We start from the raw sequence: 25,952 nt of genomic DNA on the forward strand, positions 1-25,952 counted from the left end.
CTATCATTTGCGTGTACGCGCCCAACAGGGTGGAAGAAAGGGCCCTTTCACGGCCTAGAGCAGCACTTTAGCGCAGGAGAGTAGTTAGTAGTGTTGGGCGACTTTACCTGTGTTGTCAGTGCACATGACAAGAGAAGCCCTCGGAGTTTCAGAGATAAGAGCAGGGTCGTGTCGGCGTGGGTTCTTAAGCACTGGTGCCTTGAGAATGTGGCAGAGTGTCTCCACTGTGTGAGTTCGGTTAGGTTCACGAGGTTTGAGGGCATAAGTCACGCGAGACTTGACCATATTTATGTATCTGACGACATTCTTCTGATGTGCGCTAATTACAATGTTGTACTGGTGTCAGTTTCTGACCAGTGCGCAGTTCTGTGCTCAATTGGAACTGTAAAGAAAAGCAATTTTTTCTCGTGGAAAACCTGGATATTTAATACTAAGCTTCTCCAGGACGAAGATTGTAATTTACAATTAAGGGAGGCAATTAGCCAGATAGACGCCAGCAAAGACCTTCACATTTGGCAGCTGTGGGAGCTCTGCAAGGAAACCTTGAAATTAAAAGCCACTGACAGGGCCGCGTGCATTCGACGTGAGGAGAAAAAAAAAGAAACTCTTGGAATAGCACCATGTTTCCTAGCTCACTGAGAGAGAGAGAGAGAGAGTGGACGTGCTTGTTTCCGTGGTGTAGTTGTTATCACGTGCACCTCACACGCGCAATGTCTGCGGTTTGATCCCAGGCGGAAACATTACTTTTGTCGGTCTCACATCGTCACTGCATGCAGTTGCTTTCTCCGTAGCCATAAGGACTAAAATAACACAAGAAGCCATTACATCAGTTTTTTTTTTTATCTTCCTTTAAAACAGCCTTTTAATATTGCCATGCTTTCTTGCTCACTGAGAGAGAGTGTGCATGTGCTTGTTTCCGTGGCGTAATGGTTATCACGTGCGCCTCACACGCGCAAGTTCTCCTGTTCGATCCCGGGTGGAAACATTACTATTTTTGGTATCACTGCCACTGCTTGCAGTTGCTTTCTCCGTAGCCATAAAGTTAAAGAAACACAAAAAAATCACAATTTTTCTGCAAAGACGAAGCAATGAACGCGATAGCCACAAATTGTAAGGTAACGGGCAGTATTACAAGCACATCGAATGGTGCCCCGCGTTTCTCACGCACAATTGACGCATGAATGCGTACTCACAGGGGCAGATGAACTCGAATAAGCGTCTCAGTCGTTGCTTCGCCCTGACTGAAAAGCGCGCCCTTTTTGCAAAAGGAGAATGTGGAACCATTGCAGCGACCTTTGTGCGACCGGTAACTTTGAAATACTGCGTACTAGGCGTACGATCCTCCCAACTGCAAGATAAGTGCATGCGATCAAGCGTACACCCCCTTATTTTTACGTGGGCCAAAGTACGCATGAGAGATGACAGCCGCCGCGGGCTCACTGCGCCATCTTGCTTATAATGCTCAAAAAACGCGATAGTTCCCCTCCGAGATTCCCTCAAACAGCGGTAAGTGGTACGTATTCATAGCTTGTCGTTTGAACGTCCTTGAAGATACTCAACGGTGGCTCAAGGATAACGCCTCGCATTCACAACTGCGATGTCGCACGTTAGATTCCGCGTGCTGTAAGCTTTTAAAGACGATAGTTTTTCCTGTAGATTTGACGCAAAAACTTTTTTCTGTCTGTCTGTCTGTCTATACATTTGTCTTTTTGTCTACCGTTACTGCGAACCGTGCACTCGAAACAGCTACCTGCCGATACCCAAAACGGCCGACCCCATCCGCAGCGCCCACCAAAGTTGCTCAAGAATCAGCGTTCATACGGGCGCGTTTGTCATTAAAAAAGCAATTATTGCGCATATCTGAGGCACCATAACAGCACCTATATATTCTGCATGTTCGTATTCTAGTAAAAAGGCATACCTAAATAATTCTAAGGACAGTAGCGCTTATCACGCTGCGCTGACCATGCAGCGCTTGAACGGACCGGGGAGTGATTTCAACGCTTTGCAAAGACGAGACGGTGGTGGCACCTTCCCGTCGCCTTGTGTTTTACACCTTATCAACTCTGAGTCGGGCGCGCACACCCGTCTCAGCGCCACGCGCTTTGTTTTCCAAAAAAACTGTCAGATGGGGCTCATGTCTCACGTGTGACGTGACTTGATGCGCTTTTTCGCCTTTGCTGCACGCTCGAGGCACTCTAACGCAGTGCCTCCGTAACACCATTCACTGATTTTCTTGGGCAGAACATCTAATGAATGTTCTGTTAACTCTCTGCACACGCAAGACTATAGTCTTTCGAAGACATCTGCAGAATACATGCAGATATGGGGCCATTTTTTTCTACCTTTATTAACTACCTTGCGTTGTCATGTATAAAAATACGTATACATATACGGCACATGACATCGACGCCGACACCCATGTCGACGCCGGCAGCGAAATCCAGCTTATAGAGTCCAAATATTTGCTATCGCAAAAAATGCATTTCTTCAGCAATATTTATTTTGTTCATACCAGCATTGGATTAGCATCATCCTTTCCACTTTACTAAAAGAGGGGTTCGCCATGCTCTTTTCTGTGGTGTAGGCGCTATCACGTGCGCCTCATACGCGCAAGGTCTCCGGTTCGATCCCGGGCGGAAACATTTCTTGTGGTTTTGCTGTCACTCCTTGAAGTTGCTTTCTCCGTAGCCCTGATGTTTAAAGTAACATCTAAAATTCAATTACATCAACTCTTGTTATCTTCCTTCATAAAAGTCTTGAAATAGCACCATAGTTTCTAGCTTACAGCTTACTAAGAGAGGGGCTGAACGTGCTTGTTGTCGCCCAGCCTGTCTTTCAGCCTGGGTTTCAATCCTGCAACCTTCGGATCAGCAGCCGAGCGTCATAACCGCTAGACCACCCCGACGGGTATTTTTCTGCCTAGGTAGATCAGGTTTGTTTATTTATTTATTTATTTGTTTGTTTTTTTTTGTTTTTATTCAACATTACTGCTAATGTTATTCGTTAATATTGCAAGAGAAAAACAGTTTCAAATACAATAGTCATGAAGAAAATATGTGTAGTACATGGTTAGCTCCTTAGCACAAGGCACTCTTTACATCGCTGCATATCGTACAAATATCGTCTGCAGAGAACTACTACGGCTCAAGTAATGAAAATAAAGGAAGAACGCATCAAAAGCAAAAAGACAGCGTAGGTACCCGTATGAAAATGGTGATGTTCTGGTAATGTACTGTCTATATCCTTCTAATGTCCTGTATGTAATTTATGTTTACTCATCCTAGATGTTGCCTGCAGGACACTACTTTAAGTTTACGAAATCCTTCCTCTTCCATTAGAACGATTCCTTCTTGTTACCTCTTGGATGTGTCCTTATTGTTTACTGCAGAATTTTACCTGGCAGCGAAATATATGTTGCCTGCAGGTGCACCTTAGTTCACATGTTGGTAAGAAGCGGTAGTACAAAAACAGTTCTTACCAGTGCCGTGGCCAGAGGGGTGAATGATTGAGGCAAATTGCCCCCCCCACATTACCGTTATCTCACTCACTCACTCACTCACTCACTCACTCACTCACTCACTCACTCACTCACTCACTCACTCACTCACTCACTCACTCACTCACTCACTCACTCACACACACACACACACACACACACACACACACACACACACACACACACACACACACACACACACACACACACACACACACACACACACACACACACACACACACACACACACACACACACACACACACACACACACACACACACACACACACACACACACACACACACACACACACACACACACACACACACACACACACACACACACACACACACACACACACACACACACACACACACACACACACACACACACACACTCTTCTATCTACAGGGTGTCCCACATAACTTGAGCCAAGAATTTGAAAATGAAAGATCCTTCAGTGGCAAATGGAACCAAACGCGTACTACTCGCACTAGCCTTTAGGTACTCAGGCTATTCTTTATTGCTCCTCATACCATATAAATATTGACTGTAATTTACCTGTCTTTTTATTTATGGGCTCGCGAAACCCGAAATATGAACAATAAGATGTTGAACACTTCCAGAAACCACCGACCTAATAGTTTCCTGTGCGATACGTTTAGCGCTGTTATTTTTTGAAAAGATAACTTGCCTGAGCAGGAACCAAACCTGCAACTAGCGAATAATGCGTTCGATGCTCTCAGGTCGCAAGTTTGGTTTGCAGGCTTGGTTCCTGCTCATGGCAAGTTATCTCTTCATCCACTTTTCTTTTGTTTACATTTACACTACTATTGGTTTAATACCTGCCTCTATACGTTCCCTGGCATTATTGTCTGTTAAATCTGATTATTATTATGTGTAAACCCTGAAAAATGAACCCTTAAGTATACAACACTTCTTTCCCTTATTCATTAACGAGGGTCTCGTGCTGGAAGACATGCTGCCCTTAGGTTGAATACGAGGAACTATTGGTCAGCTTCCAGCTTGTAATAAGTTCACGTGCTACGTGACGCCAGACAGGCTCATAAAGACTGTGCCACACTCACCTCCATGACTACAGGTGGCACTGACTAACACTCCCACGTTTGAATTCACGTATAAACCCAATAAAGTGGCTGGGGGGCTAGCTAGCCGCCGTGGTAGCTCAGTGATAGAGCATCAAACGCGTTATTCGAAGGTCGCACGTTCGGTTCCTGCTTACGGCAAGTTATCTTTGCACCCACCCGCTTTTCTTTCTTCACAATTACATTACAACTTACAACTTGTCTAATAACTTCCCCAATACATTCCTTGCTATTACTGTCAGTTAGATCTCAATATATATATATATATATATATATATATATGTACACTGACGAAGGCTGGCCCTCAGGCCGAAACGTATGTGATTAATAAAAGTGTTTCCTCGGACGTCGTCCTTTCTCGCTTCCGTTGTTAGTACGGAACCAGTGCGCTCCTTTCCTCACTACGTCTCTCTCTCTCTCTCTCTCTCTCTCTCTCTATATATATATATATATATATATATATATATATATATATATATATATATATGGTGAAACGTGCCATACACGGCTTAAAGTGTGTAAGAGCTGTATATTTAGATTTACATCTTTTTGCGGGAGGGTCAAAGTCAACAAATGAGGTGAATTTGCACTCCCTTCCGGGTGCTATGCCCCTTCCCAATTTCTCTATGTATGGGGAGACTTGGCTTCCCCTTTATTCAGTGATCAGGGAGAAAATGACGTCGCCCCCCCCCCCCCCTACCCGTGCTGCACACGCCTATGCATAAGCGCCTTCAATCACTGTAATAAAATCTCGCGTGTACATGTATGCATCATCAAGCAATCGTATACCTACATTTTATTCAAAAGACATGAGAGTTTTGTGGTGATTATAACAACTGCTGTTCATTTGTTCCAAGTTGTGTTCAGAAAATTTAAGAGACCTGAGTGTTTTGTACGGATTATGACCGCTGCTGTTTTTTTTCTTTTTTGCGTTCATATGTACTACCTGCAAAGTTTTCAAAATTCGCGCTCATAACTTCTTATTTTTTCGTAAAGACGAAAATATTTTGCGCTTAAAGTGTTTGTGTACTATATATTTTCGTACGTTGTTTATGTTTAAAGTAATATTAAAGTTTTTTTTCCCGTGCGCAAATTTGGTGTACGCATGCAGAGCTGTAACATGATACTTGTTCGGACCAGTGCGGAGGTGCTGATGGGGTCTCTGGGGCGCGGCGGGCGCCTCACAGGGGCCGGTTCTGCGTCGCTTTTTGCCGTGTGTTGAAGTGTGCTTGCGCTCTGTGTTTGTTTTTTGTGTTCAGCCGGTGCTGCCTATTAAGAATATAACCTATACTCATGCGTGTACGTGTGGCGTTCTATTGTGCAGCACTCGCCAGTTATGTACCCCATTTCGCTCTCAGTGCTTTGTTAACACTGAAAGCGTGATAACAATGCCGTGCAACGTTTTTCGTACCATGTGGACAATAAGTGAAGTGCGTTAACGTAGCGAACCTGTTTGTGTGTATTATTTCATCAGGATGAAACCAAATTTGTGTGAACTCAGGCGCAGGCAAGCTTTTTCTTTTTATTGAAGCATGGTTCTTTGTGTGAAGCAGGTCATGTGAGTGCAGCGGGAATTCGGCGGCAGATTCAAGGTGAATAGTGGTGGCGCCCATCTCTGTCGGCAGTGGTGTAGGAAGGGGGCCCTATTCGCGATGGACTACTATTTTGGTTAAATAATTCTTGGCTGAAGACGGCGTTTGTTAGCTCTAAGCGTTGACCATTTCTTGGTTGGGTATGCTTGGATCACTCCGTTTGTTGATTTTTTTGCATACCTGTTTATAGTGTGTGCTATAGGAGCGAACCTGTCTAAGACAGTTTCATATGTTCTACGTCCCTTTTCGAATTGTTATCACGAATGACGATAGTTATAGCGCGAAAACAAATCGACGACACAGAGAAAAGAAGGGCACGAAGGACACGTCTCGTCGTGCCCTTCTGTGTCGTCGTTTTTTTCTCGCGCTATTGCTATCGTCATGCCACACCAACTAGCCCAAGCTTCCACACTTCTAAGTGATGATGAAGACTGGCGGGTAGCCAAACGTATGCAGGGGTATGCATCCGTGCGGGCGCGCATCCTTGAACTGCCATGTTACTCGAGAGGAGTGTTCGGGGGCAGCATATTGCTTCGTCTGAGGTAAGACTCGCAAAGCTTGCACTTACGTTTAGAGGGTCACGCTGTCCGTTTAGTCAAATCCAAGCTTACAGCATACACCTGCAACATAGGTTGCCTGATTGGACTGGAACACGTAAATTCTGAGCCGTTCGGTACATGTGAACTATATTTTCAAACAAATCTTTCATGGCTGATTGTGACCGAATCGCTGTATCTCAACTGTGCGAGCCCTTATGCGATCATTATACCATGTGGTCGAGCAAATTTGTTTTTACTCAGCTTGTTTTCACTATGCTTGGATTTCGTTTTGTTTTCGTTTATAAGTATTGTGTGCGCCTCACCCAACCTTGGTGTTCAAACTTTGCTAAACACTTTTACATGTACAAACAATAAGAACAGTTTAGACCACCACCTCCAATAAAATTTTCTTATAGAAGACAAGCTTAAACCGATCTGGTCAGCAACAGACATGAAAACAACTAAACACCACACACTGTCCACAAATAAAAGCACAATGTCAATTGTGAGGAAGGCTCCTGTACGGAGGCCAAAATGTCGTGCTTTCATTTGCTTTCAATCGTGGCCAGCGTGTTGTTTTAATTGTATTCACATCAGATGACAAGCTTAAGTAAATTCTCTAAACATGCCCCACATTTGTAGAACTGATCGCTGATGTTTGCAGAAACACATTTTATTTATCACTGAAAACTCGCAATAATGTTACACATCAAAATATGCATGCATAAGACATGCACATGTTGCTGTTGAAATGTAAATCGAATATTTTGCTTATCCAAGAGTCATGAATAAAGACGACACGTTCCTAAGCTGTTGGCAGTGAAGCAATTATAAAACCTCGGAAATCAGTCTCATGTAATATTTATTGTGTATTGCTAAATTGTGGCCAATAGCTTCCAGGATTCTGGTTACCAGAGATTGTTGCAGAAGCTTACATGCTTTGGTGGGATGGTATGTAGTTCAAGATAGATGCTTTGTATGTCACAGCATTTCCATTTTTTTCTTACATTCATTACAAAGCCTGTGATAAGAGGTATGTGAGGAATGGGTGAGAGGTACTGCCTATTTAGCCAACCTGAATTATGGCCATTATTTAGCAGAAAACAATAGTAATTTAGTGAAAACAATTTCTGGTAATATAGGTATAATCGTCACAATGTAGGCATCCGGAAGAATACTACAATAGCTGTGCTCAAATTAAAATTCATAATTTAATTTTACGTGTAACCTGCAATGGATACTTGATAAAAGTGCATACCATCATGTAGGGGCTGTCGTATCACTGAATTGGAACGTATACGCACTATGCAAGAGCGCTATTCAAGCATCTTTGTGACATACCTGTCATGTGGCAAATGCATTATCTTTTCTAAAGTTTCAGCTGTGTTCGCCAAGATCGTTGAGAAAGTGCTGCTTGTACCATTTCTACATCCTGCTCTTTTAAGACTTTGTTCCTGCTCATTCTAAAGAGACGGCCAAATAAAGCTTTACTGAATGACACACTTCTCTAAATTGTTTTTTTGTTCCCATTGCAGCCTTTACATGCTCATCATACGTAGATTGTGGAAGACGTCAGGATTAGAATGTGATCAATGATGGCTCGTGCAAAACTTCGCTGCTGGTGCACAGCAGCTGCATGGGGTTTCTGTTTTTTGTGTAAAGCGAACTTCACAGAACTACCTGGTAGCTGTATTCAAGGAGCACGCACATTCAGGGTGTTCAAATTAACATTTTTCTTTTTTCTTAAAAAAAGAAGTCCCCGCTGTAACCTATGTGTGTGTAAGCCATCTTTGCAGATAGCGATGTATCAAAAGGGGCGCATTGTCAGACAATAATTATCACTGTCAGCAGTGCTAATGAGTAAGATTAATTATTGAACATATTAGTGACTGCAGGGGGTGGTCACATATGTGGTAAATATTTGAACCAGTCACATTTCTACATAACCTAACTTGTAAGAAATCTAGCATGCCTGTGCTCAGATATCCTGCTGGAAAGTTTAGTTGCAGCTTGCATCTATATGTATCCAGGACAGTGAGAACTAGGACAGATTCCCTTATGTGATTAATGCATTTATTCAGACCATAGGTCAAGGCATTGGTGAACACTATAATAATGGTTACACTTTTACGTTTGGCTGGCGATAGAACGAACTGGCTGCTGGTGCCACCAGTAAGTAACATTTTGCTGATCCTAACTGCCTTGCATGCATAATCATGTAAAGCAAAATTAAATTTTGAAACAGGATATTTAGGAACATAAACATGCTCAAAAATTTTTTCCAGTGGAACTGTCTAAAAACGACTGCCTCCAACTTTCCAATGCAGATATGCCCGCTTCTTTCAGTTACTAAAATTTCAATATTCCTAGTTGATTGGGAAACTAACAGTATTATTTTCATTTTGTGTCCCCCTAGAATCAACTTATCTGGCAAATTGTTTTTCTGCTCTTGGAGCTGAATTTCAGTTCTACTACAAAGCACAATTCTGAATGTGTGAGTGCTACTTACTAAGCTCTTTATTGCATATTTAGTTTTTTTAGGATCTGCTGAGTTGCCCTTCAGAGTCGCATGTCATGTTTTAATTGATGTCTTATATGCAACGAGCCATTTGAAAACACTTTTTGTGTTATGATAAAGTAGCACAATAATTATTTTATTTTCACTCTTACCTTCACTGAACATTTTATTTTAATACATAACATTGGGCAAGGCGGCACGGTATCTCACACTAAACTGATTCGATTGATTTGATTCGACACGGTATCTCACACTAAACTGATATGCAAACTAACTGCCATAATAAACAACCCTGCCTTGGTCAAGTGGATAGAAAACTTTCTTTCAGATCGCGCGCAATTCGTAGAATTCAATGGTTCCGTATCCAGTAAATCTAACGTAACTTCTGGAGTTTGCCAGGGCTCGGTCCTTGGACCACTGCTATTTCTGATTTACATAAACGACCTGCCTGGCAACATCAATTCTAAAATCCGTTTTTATGTGGACGATTGCGTACTATATGACACCATTAGTACACCGCAATGTCACCAAAAACTAAACGAGTCGTTTTCTAGGTTTTGCGCGTGGTGTAAAACGTGGCAGATGTCCGTAAATTTCCGCAAAACAGTATCCATGTCCTTTACTCACAAACGTTCCCTGTCTAATTTCGCGTACTCATCCGCTGACATAAACCTCCAAAGAGTTACAGAGTATAAGTATCTTGGCATTATTTTCACAAGTAACCTATCCTGGTCAAAACACATCGAATATGTATGCACAAAGTCACTTAAGAAACTGGGTTATCTTCGACGCACACTCAGCCAAGCACCGAAAGACACCAAACTCCTGATGTATAAAACACTAATCCGACCGACACTCGACTACGCATGCTCCGTGTGGAACCCTTACCGAAAAGGCGAAATTAACAAAATTGAAGCCGTTCAAAAGAAAGCCATCCGATTCATCTGTCGCAGGTATGACTGCGCTTTTTCACCAACCACAGCCCTCGTATCTCTAGAGCTAACCACCTTAGCTGCCCGTCGTGAAATTGAATCACTATCCTTTTTTCACCGCATCATTCACTGTTCATATCGCCTATCATCAAACAAATATGTCACATATGCAAGCCCCACTCAGACCAGAAGCAATCACACCCTTAACGTTTCCCCGTATCACCCCGCACAGACACGTTCAAATATAGCTTTTTTCCGCGAACAATTGAGCGTTGGAATTTGTTGCCTGGCCACGTGCGCTCTCTTGACTTGCTTACATTTCCTTCTAAAATACAACTATTGTAAACTACGTACATATACCGCTTTGTTTCCTTTCCCCCTTTGTACGAGTGCACTTTTGTACTTAGATGTGTGTATTAGGTCGATTTTATGTAGCCCTTTACCATGCCGCTAAAACTGTACACTTCCTTCTATGTTGACTTTCGAATACCTGGTTTCGTCGTTACTATGTTTTCTTTCTTTCTTTTTGCTTTTGTTTCATTATTGAACTTGTTCGATGCACGGTTTTGTGCGATGTACCCACTCCTGCTATAGCCTCAAGAGGGGCTGCAGTATGTTAAAATAAATAAATAAAAATAAATAAATTAGCAATTTCATGTTCTTCGGGAAGTTTAAGTCATAGGTGCAATGAAGTCATTTCCTTCTGTCGTACTCTACCATGCCTATTTTCACCAATACCTAATCATGTGTGATAATTCACAGTGATACATACTCAAGTTGAGCTTTGTTGATGATAAGTGATAGAAGGCGTTCTTTAATATTGTAACTTAGGTGCATCGATTGGGGGGGGGGGGGGGGGAGGGGGTGAATTTTTTTAACTGCATGTTTAAACTAAATAATAATATCTGCTTGCTTTTTTGAAGCGTAATAAGAACAATATTTGCTGAGCTTGTGTTAAAACCACGATATGATTATCAGTAAAGTCGGAAACTTAAGGTAGGAAAAATGAATCTTCTAGGCGCATATAATAGGCCCTAAATACTGCCATTTGGGCATAAATTGGCGCTAAAAACTGTCATTTAGGCATACATAGGCACAATTCCTAATGACGTCAAGACAAATGTTTCACTTCTAACAAACAGAGCAGGCAGATTCTGTGCTTTAAGAAATTTATATTTTTCATGAAAAGAAATAGCAATGAGCGCGATCATGTGAACAGATTTAGGTGAAAGCTGAGGCAATTTGACATTGTGGTAAAAACTATGAAAACAGTGACAAAGCAGCATTTTCTCAAGGTTTCCGGCCTTGAATTGGGCTTGCTTTCAGTCAATAATTGCTTTTAAGCAAAAAAGAACGCTCGACGTCCACTGAATTTAGAGAAGAGTGCTTGTGGCCGAGCACTTTCAATGCCTTATGTGCATCCAAATAATTTGAATCAGCACCACTTGAAATTTTAGACATTGCTTCATCACATACAATCTGGGATTCTTTCCAAGGCAGATTCAAGCTTTCAAACAACTCTGTCAGCGAGGGGTCTATTGGAGACGAGCTGAAGCTTTCCTGCACGTCTAAAGAAATAGGTATCTTTAAGCTTTACCTTAAAGCGTTGAACGCTATAGCAATCCTGTCCCTGATGCATACTTCCACCACTTAGTAAGTACCTTTATTGCGTGATATTGTTCGACAGGTTTAAATTATAGATTACTATACAGTATAATCGATAACGTTGAAAGTGGCTTGTATCAGTAATTCTTTCACATATGGCTGCATTCTGTGTAATCGGTGCATGCGAGTTCATAGATATGGAATAAAAATAACAAACTGAATCTGTTTTCTCATGAAATAACCACAAAATACAAGTTATTCGCGTGAGTTCAGAGTTATTTAAATAAATTGGCAGTTGCGTAACCAATTTTGGAAGCTGTATACCCATGCGTGCTTCAGAGTGGACATCAAACCCAAATTGTTGTTGATCTTTCCAGCTTCTTATACCTGGTTTTTCACATGGACCGTTTCTCGATTGACAGTGTAGCGCTGTGGTCTCTGGTCTGTTGCCTGAGAAGGTCATTTTATGGCTTCTCTTTATTCCGCATTGCTCGACAACCTTCGAACAGCTGCTGTTAAGAAAAAATAAATGCCAACAAAACCTATGTGTAGGCAGAAGGCGGCATTACCAGGCTAGCTTAGATTCGGCTGATTAGCGTGCCTTCTAGATACACTGTACTCTAGCCTCCCAAGTGCAACCGCCGAGCTGCACTACTCTCGAAACTAGAGCGACGGGGATCATCAAGGGGCAGTGGATACACTAGCGTTAGCCTCTCCTCGCTTCGCTACAGTACACTCTAGGCACGCTCACGCAACCATGCTGCACTACTCTCTAACTAGCCTCGCTTTTCCTCACTGCGGTACTAGCTCCGCTCAAGTAAAAGCGTGTTTAAAGTGCGATCTCATTGGAGTGTTCATAAACGCCACTGCATCGGAGCACATTGGCTGAGTCTAGATATACGTTGGCTGTGGCAGTGCGTCGACTTATGATCTGTTTTCGCCCATAAAACACTGTGTATGTGCGTGTAGACCCTACGTCGAATCATAGTCGCACCTTACGTGGAGCTAAAAACATCAACGAAAAAAAACCAGCGCTGTGCACGTGTTGCCATTAATAAGGCCACACCATTTGCTTCTTTTTTTCCTCCATATGAAGACCTCAATTAAGCGAAACGTTTACTCAACGAATGTGAAAAGGCCTTTTTAGACACTGAAAATCTCATATAGGCACAAATCTCAAAATAGGCACTTATATGCACAATAAATATGCGATTAAAATATTTTCCATTACTTAGTTTGCGTTTACATGTGAAACAAGCTCCAAATAGACTCCAGGAAAAAATTGGCATTTTGCCTAAAGCTCCCGTCTTTATTATCAGGCATGCCGTAGTGAAGGGTTTCAGAAGTTTTGACCACCTTGGGTTCGTTAAAATACACCCATGTCTAAGCAGACAGGCCTCTACTTTTCCTTCTTTGATCAAAATTGTGGCCACAGCCACGGTTTAATTCTGCGGCCTTCAGTGCAGCAGTCAAGGGTTAGGTGAAGGGTATACTGATTGTGAGCTGTAGTCTTGCTTCCAATGATGCATTATAGGCCGAGAAGTTAGGTGCCAACCAGATATCTCTGCTAGTGCTCTTATGTTGTGTTTGTCAAATTCCGAATTTAGTGATATATTTAATTATTTTAGCATGCACATGTTATCCAGCAGCTCTGAGTAGTGTGTGCTGATGTTTATCGCATTCCTTATATTTTGCAGTATTTATTGAATGTCGCATGTATTCTGAGTTAGTTGTGAAGTTATGATTGTTTCTTTTTTATAGTCTGTAAGGCTGCATACATTTGTTATTAGCTTGTAAAGCCCAACAAGTTTTAGCCTGTAAAGCCCAACACTTTGCATGTCGTCCATAAAATCGCTTATTTGGGTGTGCAGAGCCTATCTATGTAGCCTATAGTGTTTCTAATGTCCAGAAAGGCGCCTTGTGAGCAGAAGTTACTGTTGTGAAGAGTGTGGTTTTATGAAATGAATGTAATCTTTATTACCAGAAAGAGGCTGAAAAATTAAAACCTTTAAAATGTTAATAATGTGCTGAAGCTTCAATGAGGTTAAGGCTGAACAAACTAATAATTTTATTAAGTTTCGTGTACATGTCTATGTACCTTTCATTACAGCAGTCGTATTATGCCACCCCGTGCAGACAGTGCAACAAGCCTAATTTCTGGTCTGCATAAAAGGTTTCTACACACAGGACATATGCAAGGCGGAGACTTTGAGAGACATAAACGCGGCGGCCAAATCTTAACAACTAGGAGACGTACAGGACGGTCACAGATGGGAAACATAGAGGACGGACACTTTCAGGCAACATAAACGTGGCGACAAAATGGTGACATTTGGGAGTCATACATGATGGTCATAGATGAGAAACATACAGGATAACGCCTTGAGGCAACATAAAAGTGGCGGCCAAATTGCGACAGTTGGACAACATACATGTTGCGTCCTTATGTTGCCTCGGGGAACAATACAGTACACTTATAGGACGCTGCAATTTTCATAAGTGTATACACTTAAGCGTAAGATAAGGAAAAAAATGGCCCCGTATCTGCTTGCAATCTGCAAATGTCGTCGAAAGACGATAATCTTGCGTGTGGAGAGGATGAACAAAACATTTATTTGAGGTTCTGCGCAAGAAAATCGTTGAATGGGATTCTGGAGGTGCTGTGTTAGAGTGCCTCGAGCGTGCAGCGGAGGCGAACGAACGCATCAAGTCACTTCACACGTGAGACATGAGCGCCATCTAGAAGTTTTTTTTTGGAAAAAGGAGCACGCTGCTCTGAGACGGGCGTGCACGCCCATCTCAGAGGTGATAAGATGTAGTCTCGCAAAGTGACGGGTAGGTGCCACTTCCGTCTCCTTTTAGCAAAGCATTGTAAACACTCGCCTGGTCGTGCAAGCGTTGGATGGTCAGCGCAGCGTGATAGGCGCTATGGTCATTAAAATTACCTAAGTATGTTTTTCCTAGTAAACGACGCACATGCAGAATATACACGTGTTGTTGTGGTGCCCCAGACATGCGCAATAATTGCTTTTCAATTGATCATTGCACAAGGATGAACGCTGAATCTTGAGCAATATTAGTGGGCGCTGTGGATGGGGTCGGCCATTTCAAGTACCCGATGCTGTTAAGACTGGACAGACAGACAGACAGACAGAAAGACAGACCAAAATTTTTGCGTCGAAGGTCCCCAAGAAAGACAATCGTCTTCATAGTGTGATGCTTAACTTGCACAGATGCAATGGGAAAGACTACAGTAGCAACAACTAGAAGAGAAAATTTGAACAGCAGTGAAAACAAAGATCTGCAGTACAAAAAGTATAAACAATATTTGTGTAATAAACAATCCACCATAAAGTGTACTTTAAAAAATGAAAACATAAGAAATGGAAAGCCTATTGGCATTGCATGGTCATGAGAGCGTTTTGCTCATGGGCTTTGTACTACTCATTGATTTATCTAAATCATTCCATTCTCTAATTGCAGTAGGAAAACAAGAGTATTTTAAGCAGTTTGTGTTGGTTGAGTATACAGTCAATGTTTGAGAGTGTTCCCGTCTTGTTCGTCATGTAGTGTTTGATGGAATGAACTTGGTTCCATCAATCTGTTTCCATTCATACATTCAAATAGAAACATTATTTTTGCCATTTTAGCTCTGCTTTATGATTAGCAATCAAGCTTGCTCAAGCAGTTCGGCTGACGAATGTTAGCGATTCTTTCAAGTCCAGTCCTCAGTGTCAAGGGTCACAAATGTGTGGTGATACATCTGTGTAATCAAGATATCTGGATGAAGCTTTATTGGTTTTTGCATACTACTCCAGACGAAGCCGTAAAGACCACCCTGTTGACCTTCGGAACTATCAGCAAAATTTCACGGGATAAATAGCGTGCACAAGGCTCCGTAGACAAAGGGTCGCATACACGTTTGGTTCCTCTGCGTTTGAAGCCCGGATACACAGTGTAGAGTTGCCGCATCAACTTCGCTTAGGAGAAGACCATGTATGTGCTCGTGCACGTTGCAGGCCGACCACCGCTCTGCGTCCGGTGCCGTGCCACCGGATACATACGGCGCGAGTGGCGAGTACCACGTTGCGGGCTATGCCGTAGCTTCGGCCACGACGAGACCCAGTGCGTGGCCATTTACGCAAACTTGACATGCTTTGTACGAAGAAAAGCTATGGAAGAGCATTTCATGAACCAGGCTGATGCGGAGAAAACCGTCAAGGGGGGCGGTAACTCAGCGAGGACTGATATTAAATAGCAGGTGGCACTCTCCGGTGTGAACAAGGACAAGAACAAAGGTGCGGCTGTACTCACCACCAGCATAAAGAAAGCAACAGAAGGGGACAAGGCCACAGTGAAGAAGAACGTTCCCGACAAAATCAGCGAGCCCGGTGGGGCGGATCAGTTAAGGACCCCTTCGACATGAAGTACGAGCTAGACTCCACGCCAGTGGTTGTAAAGAGGCTGCTTGAGGTATATCAAGGGAATGACAAAGTGGTAGCTTCTGCAGGTACCCTTCCTAAGGCACCATTCGTCAGGCGACCAACCTTGAAAATACAACGCAAGGTGCTGCTTGATAGAAGGTCGGCGTCATCAGCAGAACAAAAGGCACCGCCAGCAGCAGACTCGCCGTAGTGGTTATGTTGGTTTGTGAGACTTCCCAACTGAGCTTGAGATAGACGTACAGTGTCGAAAGGTAAAAATGTACGCCGCCAGAGAAAACACTCGGGTCTTGCCTGAGAAGGCCAGGCCAATTCAAGCAGAATGACAAAATGCAAGTCTGTCACCCAATATTATAAAACAGGTGAAATGGGAGAACTTTGTCTCACCGCTCTCGCAATCTTTTCATTTGGGCTGTGCACTGAAGACGGGAACCCTAAATAAATGAGAACTAGCAGCACAAAGAAACACAGGTAAACATAATGCCTATTGAAAACGACGTACACGTATTAGCATTGCAAGAATCGAAGATCGAGAGCATTGAGCAGGCGAATTGCATTGTGAACCTTTTTAAAGCACATTATAATGCATGTGTATGCAATGCCTTTAGAACTCTGGGGGGAGGGTGCATTTCAATTTTAAAGAATTCATTTGGTATCGTTGAAAAAATTTTTGTGACTTCTGATGACTGAAGATTAGTTCTGTGTAATTTTGCCTTATGCGGGAAAGAATGGCGAACCGTTTGTGTGTACGCGCCTTATATAGCCACCGACAGGAAATGTTTTGTTTATTATAGCCACAGTCCAAAAGTGTTATAGAATTGTTGTATTGCTCGGAGACTTTAATTGTACTTGCCTGACCAAGGATAGTGTTATAAATCCACCAGTTCACGATAAAAGTGCCCTAGAGTTGTGTGCAATCACTGAAGAGCGTGGTTTGGCAGACATTGGTGATGTTCTCTGAGGCAGATATGGGCAATTTACACATTTTAAGCATCAAATCTATGCTAGACCAGATCGTATATAAGTGGTTGATAATACTGGGCCTTTATGCGCGAATTATGCTGTAAAACATGTAAGCTGTAGTGATCATAGTCTTGTAATGACCGAAGTTGGCAGGAAAAAGAGAAATGCCAAGTTTACCTTTACCTGGAACCTATGAAGGTGAAACGAACAACTCTTAACACACGAGATTTTCGTGAAAGTGGTAAGCCAGAAGGCTCAGGATGCTCTTTTAAATAAGAAAACAAGCGCTATAGACGTCCGCGAACAATTTAAAATTGAAGTAGAAATGTGCGCAATCGAAAGAGCGGGAGCGGTAAGATATAAAGACAAGCAAAAAGAAAAAGAGCTGCAGAACACGCTGGATTACCTACTGAATGAAGATAGCACCATATCGGGATTGTGTAGTAATGAAAATCAAGGACGTACAAAATACAGATGGAACGCATCGTGGAAGAACGATATATGGGCACCGTGATAAGAGCGTGTGCGGAACGTTTCACGATAGGCGAAGTGACCACAAAACGTGGGCTTGCAGAAGGAAAACGGTATGCAACGAAAAATGATAATAATTGGTCACGATATAATTGATTGATTGATACGTGGCGTTTAAGGTCCCGAATTCACCTTATGAATATGAGGGACGCCGTAGTGGAGGGCTCCCGAAATTTCGACCACCTGGGGTTCTTTAACATGCATCCAAATCTGAGCACATGGGACTACAACCTTTCCTCCTCTATCGGAAATGCAGCCGCTGCACCCGGGATACGATGTGAAGGTACGCTTTCTTCCGAGCACGATTTTATAATTGGCATTCCTTGATAAGTATCAAAACTTTTAGGGCTCAGAAATGAAATAAAGATTCAGTTATGAGAGTTTTTAACCCTGATGCCAAACCTAGAGGATGACGTTAGGGAGAGTCATGAGATGCCTATTCGATAGGGGGAGTTGGCCAAACAATAGATGACCTTAGTACGAGAAAGTCACCTGTACTCGATAGCATAGGGGCAGGATTTTATGAAACCTTGAAGGAAGAAATGTCAGAAATACTACATCGCGTTCTAATGAAACCATATGAAGTGAAGCAAATTCCTCTATTGTTTTGAGCGAGTGATGTAAGGCTCATTCTCAAGACTGAAGTGCAGAAAAATTGCAATCGGTAGAAAAATGTAGGCCTGTTAGTCTGACGATTGTAAGCTAAAAAGTATACATGAAAGTATTGGCAAAAATATTTGAAACAGGGTTCACATGTGCTGTAGCTTTGCACCAATTGTGGGGAAGTCAAATAGAAGCAATTTTAATAATATTCTTACGACAAGAACATTTTTAGAGTATTGCGACGAGTATGGTGGACGTTTAGCAATGCTACAGTTAGACTTAGAAGAAGCTTTTTACAGAGTAAGTCACGAAGTAGCATTTGCACTGCCTGATCACATTAGTGTAGGCGCTGTAATAGATTACAGGGTGAAAATGACATACCAAAACTTCTCTGCCAAACTCGTAATCAACAAATAAACTTAGCACGGACATACTTGTGAAATCTTGTGTGCGCCAAGAATGTCCGTGTTATACTCTATTGTTAGCAATATATTTTGAACCCTTTTGTTTGAAAGTATTGAAGGATGCAAAGATAAGAGGATTTCAGATCGTGTTACATGAAATGAAAAAGTTAGCGTATGCTGATGATATCGTGATATTCTGTCAAAAGGAAAAGAGTGTAGAGGAAGCTATAGGAAATGCACGAACCTTCTGCAGTCTGACCGAAAGTGCAATTAGTTGTCAAAAGTGTCAACGTTTTGGGCATGGCGAGTGGAATGAAAACCAGAACTAATTCAACAATATTATATTCACAAGTACGCCGTCCAAGGATCTTGGAGTTCCATTGAAATATTATCGGGAAACCACTGAGTGAAGGGCCGCAGAAATCGAGAAAGTTAGGACAAAAAAGTCTGAATAGGAAGGTCGAGAGTTTTCGATCTTTGCAGGCGAACCAGTTTGTACCATGTTTCCAGTTGCGAAAGTCCTCTACATGCTGCTGCAGGTATTATCTATGTCACGAGTATGCAATCAAAGGTTGCACTGAATATTTGCCGTATTTACAAAAGGTTCTACGTGGGAGTGTACTCTCAGAGGTAATCATTTTCGCAATGTAAAGAAGGCGGGACTTGGGCTGGCACACTTGTTCCTCAAACAGATTATTTTTTTGGTATTTTTATTTACGAGATCAAAGTGATGGGTTCCTACGCGCTCTGATGCGAGTACGACTGCAGGAAAAATTACCGGAATATACTTGTATCGTCATATGGCTCGCAGTGCAGGGCATTAAAATTTTTTCGAGGCAAGTTGTCAATACATTTCAGTTACGTCAAGTACAATTTTATTTCGATTACTTGGCATCAGTAACATAAAAACAACTGTATAAAGATTTAGTTGATATAATGTGTCCTGGACCTTCCTACCATAAAGTGTATGAAGCGGGACGTGATAAGAATGTATTATAACGTGTAAATAGAATGCCTATTAGAGCATCAACTAAGACGTTATTTTTCTTGTTGCACATAGGTGGGCTCCCTCTAAAACCGTGGCACAAAGATAAAGATTTTTATTTTAAAAACGATAGTCTTTCTTGAGGAGCTTCGACGCAAAAACTTTGGTCTGTCTGTCTGTATGTCTGTGTGTACATTTATCTCTTTGTCCACCCTTACCGCGAACCGGGTACTTTAAACAGCACCAGCCGATACTCCGAACGCCCGACCCCATCCGCAGCGCCCACCAATGTTGCTCAAGATTCGGCGTTCCTACGTGTGCGATTCTCAAATTAAAAGCAATTATTTCACTTATCTGAGGCAGCATAACAACACGTATATATTCTGCATGTGCGTCTTTTACTATAAAAGGCATACGTAAGCAATTTTAAAGACCGTAGCGTTCATCACGGTGCACTGAACATGCAACGCTTGCACGAAGAAGCGAGCAATTACAACGCATTGCTAAGACGACACGAAAAGGCGCGCATGCCCGTCCCAGGACCACGCGCTTTGTATTCCAAAAAAATTGGTCTTGTATCTGCATGTTTCTGCAAATGTCGTCGAAAGACGATAGTCTTGCGTGTGGAGAGAGCGAACAGAACATTTATGTGATGTTCTGCCCAAGAATATTCGTGAATGGTATTCCGGAGGTGCTGCGTTAGAGTGCCTCGAGCGGGCATTGGAGGCGAACGAGCGCATCAAGGCACGTCACACGTGAGACATGAGCGCCATCTGGCAGTTTTCGTTGAAAACAGAGCTCGTTGCTCTGAGACGAATGTGCGCTCCCGTCTCTGAGGTGATAAGGTGTAGAACGCAAGGCGACGGTAGGTGCCACCACCCTCTCGTCTTAGCAAAGCGTTGGACACACTCCCCATTCCGTGCGAGCGTTGCTTGATCAGTGCAGAGTGATGAGCGCTATGGTCCTTAAAATTACTTATGTATGCCTTTTCTATAAAAAGACGCACACGCAGAGTATTTACGTGCCGTAACGGCGCCCCAGACATGTGCAAGAATTGGTTTTTGATTGATGATTCCACAATCATGAACGTGCAATTTTAAGCAACATTGGTGGGCGATGCGGAGGGGGTCGGCCATTTCAAGTACCCGATGCCGTTAAGAGTGGACAAACAGACAAGTGTACAGACAGACAGACACACGAAAGTTTTTGCTTCGAAGGTCCCCAAGAAAAACTATCGTCTTTAAAAACTGCCAGATGGGGCTCATGTCTCACGTGTGACGTGACGTAATGCGCTCGTTCACCTCCGCTGCACTCTCGAGGCACTAACGCAGCGCCTCCGGAATACCATTCACGAATTTTCTTGCGCAAAACACCACATAAATGTTCTGTTCGCGCTCTCCACACGCAAGACTATCGTCTTTAGACGACATTTGCAGATTACATGCAGATACGGGACCAATGTTGTTTTGGGCGTTAATTGTACGATTTGAAGGAAACCCAATTTTATCGAGCACATCCTTATAGACTTCATTGACTTAGCGTTCCTGTGGGACGTCCTGCAGAGGACAATAAATAAAGACTTTCTGCTCACGTCATTCGGTATCCGATTCTTGCCATGTTGTCTGATAATGCTTATCGCTCTGCACAGTATGTGGAAAACAAGAATGAATTTTAAACATGAGCACGAAGATCGAAATCCTGCTGAGCTGTATTGACATCAATATCTCCGATATGGTACAAGTGTGTTACGTGAACTACACGAGTCACTTAATTGGTTACCTACAGTTTACAGATTGCTGACAGCGAAATATTTTTGACTATACAACAAGGCACAAGCGGTCGATCCAAATTTTAAAATGTACATATTAGTGTCTTGTGAAATGATGAAATTTAAGACATAAATTCTTGAGTGCCAGTGTATTTTTTGCTAATAAACTAGGGAAAAAAGAAGAAAAAAGTTGTGGCCGACTTTTTAAGGCGATGAACTCGAAATCTATTGGGATATTCTCGCGCAGGTTAGAATACTGGCAACCGTGATTTTTTGCTATAATATTATTATAAACGCTATCTCTGCATAAAAAAAGAACTGTGTGCGACGCACGCAGTCCTGGTCAAGGATTACACTTCCGCCCACCACTGGGTGCGGACCCGGATTGTTGTCCTCCTCTGGGGTGGTTCATGCGGCCCACCTTGGCCATGGCATCAGGCTTACGGAAATGTCGACCCAGGATTATCAGCAATATTTACCGCAGCTTTGGTGAGGTACAACTGTATGCAATACTGTGTTTTTTATGGTGATGTAAACGCTCGTCCCTACAGAATTGAGCATTTTCGCAATGCGCATGATCGTCTCAAGCTAATGCCGGATGTGATGGCCCTAGGGGCGTATCAGAAACCACGTATGGACCATAACATTCAATGACGAAGAAGGGACAAAGAAGCTTTTGTCGGCGAAAACGCTCATCGTTAAGCACCAGAGTTGCGTCGCCATCGCCCCTGCCATAACGACATCAGAATGAAGATGTACTGGCTGCTTCACACAAGGCCCGATGAGGACTTTTGAACAGCCTTAGCGCCCTGCGCACGTGACGGAAATATGCAGGGGAAAGGGGCGTGTTCCAGAATATGGAGACAAAGACTCTCACACTTGGCCGGTTTACCTGCGCGTGAAACGTGGCATTACAATTGAAGACAGCACACTAACTACGGGGGGAAGAAGACCATGCACTCGTGTCCGTGCCTGGCAGAGCCCTGCTCTGCCTCCGGTGCCACGGTACCGGCCATATTCGGCGCGGGTGCCTGGTGCCACGGTGTGGGCTTTGTCGTCGTTACGGCCACGACAAGACCCAGTGCGTGAGGAGCTACGCCAAGCTGACCGACTCTGGTTGGAGCGACACCATGGAGGAACACAAGATGTACCAGGCTAACGCGAAGGCAAGTTCGGGAGAGATTAGCGACTCTGCTGTTTTGCAGAAGAGGCCTGATCTGAAGACTAATGATGAATGTCAGCCCTGCGGCAAACGAGACGAAACTCATAACAAAAAAAAATAAAACACAGCCGGCAGCGGAGGTAACCTCGGTACAGCCAGAGGTGGTGGCTACTCTGGGGGAGGCACCGCGAAGTTCCTCCAAAACATACGCTACTAAAGAGCCTGTTCAAGGCATGAACTTGAATTCGGAGAGCTCAAAGAGGCCTAGCGGCACGTTAGAGAAGGAAGATAGACGAGAAGGCGACGACGGTGGATGCGAGGGTCCCCCTTCTAAAGCTACCGTTCATAGACGGGCAACACTAAAGCCGAAACCAAAAATTCCGCTTGACAAGCGGAATACGCCGACGGCTTCCCCGCGGTAGCGGGTCCGTCCACCGATAGCGTGTTGTGTACTGGTTGACCTATACGTACGGTTCTTTTGCACCCCTGTGCTAGTCTGCGACGGAATTGAAGGGCTTACAAACTATGCGTCATGCAGAACGATCTGAGTTTGATTGCAGTATTACTTGTTGTACGCGAGTGCTTTGAAAACTCACCTCTCCTTTCATGGCAAATAACCATAATATAACACTTTTTATCGCCACGCTTAATGTTCGTGGGTTAACGGCCCGGTGGTGACAAGTGCAATTAAGGCCCCTTTTGCTGAATAACGAAATAGACATACTTGCTGTTCAAGAAACAAAGATCGAAAGTGAAAAACTAGCAAGAAAAAAGGTTGAAATATTTAAATCATGGTATAATGCCTGTGTAAGTAATGCACTCAGCAGGTCAGGGGGTCTTTATTATTGCTGCGTAACTGCATCGGTATCGTTGAACAACGTGTGTTAACTTTCCAGGGTGGAAGACTGGTACTGTGCAATATTGCCTTATATGATGTATGCTGGGGAATAATATGTGTGTGTGCTCCAAGCAGTGTAGAGGAAAGACAGACACTATTTCTATATGTAGCCACACTTGCAGCTGATAGAAAACTGTGCCTTCTATGAAACTCTATTGTGTTTGCATCTCTGACGACCGATTGTAGAACTTGAGAAGGAAGGATGTAAGTGAAATAAGGCTTCACGAAATCGTGTCCAACTCTGAATTAGCAGACGGCGGAAATGTTTTAAGTGAAAATAAAGTAGCGTACACTCACTTCCAAGGGTAAATTCATGCTCGGCTGGATCGAATAGACATGACCGCGGATCCTATGTCATTGGTTACGAACTTTCCTATGCAACATGTGAGTTTTAGTTACCATTGCGATGTGTACAATCGGAAAAAGGTGTAAAGCGTCCAAGTTGAACTGGGAGCTCTGGAAAACGATTGATGATATTATAAAAGATGAGTGCTTCATAAAAGCCGCGATGGATGGTGTGTCGAACAAAAAAAAAGGTGGTGTGTCGAACATAGCGGAGGCATGGGAAAATTTTTTAAACGAAGTCAAACCGCTTTCAATCGAGAGAACAGCGGTGCGGCGCTGGAAAGCAAAACGAAAGGAAAAATGATAAATAACCCAATTACTAAACGTACTCGATCGCTTTCGAAATTCCGAGTGCACCGTACCTGGGTTATTTAGTGCAGAAACTAAAAATATCAAAAGTGAACTTGAAGCGATGAATGTGGAGCGTTATAAGGGGAATCGATAAGGTCGCGAACTGAGCGATGATGACACGGAGAGGCAGCAATAAAACCTGCGCTCAGTGAAGAAAAATAATACAGATCAGGTAACCCTATTAAGGACCCTATTAAGGAAATTTGGTTCAACTGCATGCTGTCAGCACACCAAAACAAAATAGTGACATCTTTTGTTGAGCATTACCAGAAATTGTTAGGCAGACGCGTCGAGGTATACGATGAGTTCACAGATACCTTCCTGGCGCTGCTACTAAAGATAGCTGATGAAGTAAAATATAGACTTCACACGCCAATCTCAGTCACGGAAATTACACATGCGATAGAAAACCTTGGATGCGGAATGGTCTACTGGACCAGATCGCCTAGGAGCACTCTTTCAGAGAGCTTTTAAGGTTGAAATCACAGATATACTTGACAAGGTTATAGCGGAAGCATACGAACTTGAACGGCTACCACCCTTATTCAAAGAAGCCATGTTGTGTTGATACCTAAAACAAAGGACCCAGTTAAGCTGCACTCAGTCAAGCGCTATAGTTCTATAGGTCTCATGAATGCGTACTATATAATTAACATGAAAGTACAAGGGAAAAGACTACAATGTGTTATTAAAACGATAGTTGGTCCCCATCAAATTTGTGGGATAAACAAGAGAACAATATTCACTAATATTCACCTCACTAGAACAATACTGGAGTGCTGTGATGTGAACCTCGGATGTGTAGCATTGGTCCAGCTCGATTTGGAAAAAGCTTTCGGCAGAGTGTTCACAGCATTCTTCTGGCCACGTTGGAATGCATCAATGTGGGTGGAATCACCCACGATGGTGTTGCCATGGCTTATGAGCAATGTTTCGTTCAACTAATAAATAATAAAAGACTCAGTGACAACATACCGGTCCTATCAGAGTGCGTCAAAAGTTTCCTCTGTCGCCGTTGCTCTTTGCTGTTTTCTCGAGCCCGTCTGTTTGAAGATAAGTGAAAACCAAAATATCGGTGCATATCCCCTAATAAATTAAGAAGTAAAAATACTGACGTACGCAAACGACATCACGCTGTTCTGTACAAATTATGAAAGCAGTCGCGAGGCACTGAAGGATGTGAGACAATTCTGTAGTTGCACTGGTAGTGCCATAAACTGGTAAAAAAACTTAGGATTCTGCACGGCCAGTGGAGTAGTAGGCGGACAGTCTCCGAAGGCATATCGTTCATCGACGCCACAACTAGTTACCTAGGAGTGCCTTTGCAATATTACCAAGATACAAAGACGCAGTGGACAGAACCAGCTGAGTGGATTCAAGCGCAATAAGCCGCGTGGAGAAGCAGACGCCTCTCAATTTTTGCGAAGTTGGCAGCGTGTAGTGTGTTTTTTGTCACTAAAGTGTTTTATATGTTACATGTTATGTAAGGCCCGAATGAGTGCGCAGAAAATGCACAGAATTTTTCCTGTTTTCGTGTGCAGAATAATGTATGAGTGTGCAAACCCTTTGAATTGGTTTCATTCAGTCGAAGAAGGAGGGTTTTGATTACAGAATTTGCTTTGAAGCAAATAGGTAACCGATGCATGTTCCTGCGTGATGAAAGTAATGATTTTTTCCAATGCGTCATCCAAACGAGGTTGCCCCGCCG

The sequence above is a fragment of the Rhipicephalus microplus genome, chromosome X (assembly GCF_043290135.1).
Source record: "Rhipicephalus microplus isolate Deutch F79 chromosome X, USDA_Rmic, whole genome shotgun sequence".
Taxonomy (NCBI): Eukaryota; Metazoa; Arthropoda; class Arachnida; order Ixodida; family Ixodidae; genus Rhipicephalus; species Rhipicephalus microplus.